Raw genomic sequence first — 1,392 nt, 5'->3', positions numbered from 1 at the left:
CCCCCCCCCCCCGGGCCAGTCCGCCCCTGTTTACTAATCTTACTTACTAACTTCTATGGTAGTAACTTTACACACAAAAAGCCGACCTGGTATAGTTAGTTCATTCCACTTTGTTTAGAAATTTTAGAAGGAAGAGCAGATAGCCATATGCCCTATCTGAACTGCACCCCATTGGATGGTGAAGCCTTTTTTTCTAATTTTTCTTTTATTTAGGTATTATAATAATAATATTTTACGCACTGCCCAATCAAAGAAAATTTATTAAAAACGCATAATTTTTTAGCAATTATCAAACAAGATCCGAAGAATCGCATACGATGTGCAATAGGGGATTTTTTAAACTCAGATCGTATTCAGAAACACGGCAGACGGACAGATAGACGGACGGACGGACAAAACTATCAGATAAGACTTCCCAAAAAAATAAAGAAAGATAGCGTTTTCGCTGCCCCTAATGGCACGATAAAGCAAGATTTTTGCGTTCCTTTTCCTCACTTTCAGATTTATTGAAAAATACGATATTTGAAAAATGTCGCCTCCATCAAACTGCTATTACTCTAACAATGTCGGTAAATTATAAATTTCATTAACGCCATGAACGTTACTCATTAGCAAAATGTAATTACTAGAAATTTATGCATCAAATGAGTAGGTGTTAGAATCAATGGAATGTCTCGCATTAGCTATTAAGTATTAAAATCCGAAAATTATTATCTTTACGTCTAAAAGTCACACCATGTACCAAACTTGCACTTTAATTTAAAATCAATTATACCACATAGATAGTTTCCATTGGGTCTCATTTATCTAAAAAGCTACGATAGTGGTTAAACTGTTACTAAATTTCACGCCTTTAGTTTTGAACATCTTATGGCTGTTGCGAATATTTCAATAAAAATCTTTATCTGATTAAAATATACTACACTTTGGTATTCTATTACCTTTTGACTAAAATACCAAATTGTGCAGTTTTTAAATTAATACCCTAGGACGCTAATTCTATATTGAAAAATACAAACGGCTGCAAATTAACTTCCATAAGAAGAAAGTAATTTGGTATTCCGCACTAAAGTTGAAAGTAAAATTTAAGTCTCATACTCAAATAGCGTTCGAATAATAATCATAAGTCGGTTACCGGCAATTTCTACTAGTTTTTCGTAAAATGAAAAATTAGAATTCTATTCAATTATTCTGAAAATTAAGAGCTAGAAAAAATAATCGTTTGTTTTAACAGTTGGCAAGTAGCTCTTAAAGTCCCGAGATCTCAATCTTAAATGGACACCTTGCACACTACAAACGTATCTTGATCAGCATTCACCCATTGAACGTTTCGTCTATTTTTTGTATTCATTTGATTCTGAAAATGCACTTCCTCCTAATCAGATATTTCGT

The sequence above is a fragment of the Photinus pyralis genome, unplaced genomic scaffold (assembly GCF_008802855.1).
Source record: "Photinus pyralis isolate 1611_PpyrPB1 unplaced genomic scaffold, Ppyr1.3 Ppyr1.4_LG1, whole genome shotgun sequence".
Classification (NCBI taxonomy): domain Eukaryota; kingdom Metazoa; phylum Arthropoda; class Insecta; order Coleoptera; family Lampyridae; genus Photinus; species Photinus pyralis.
The sequence above is the reverse complement of the archived record's forward strand: the minus strand, read 5'-3'. Positions refer to the sequence as shown.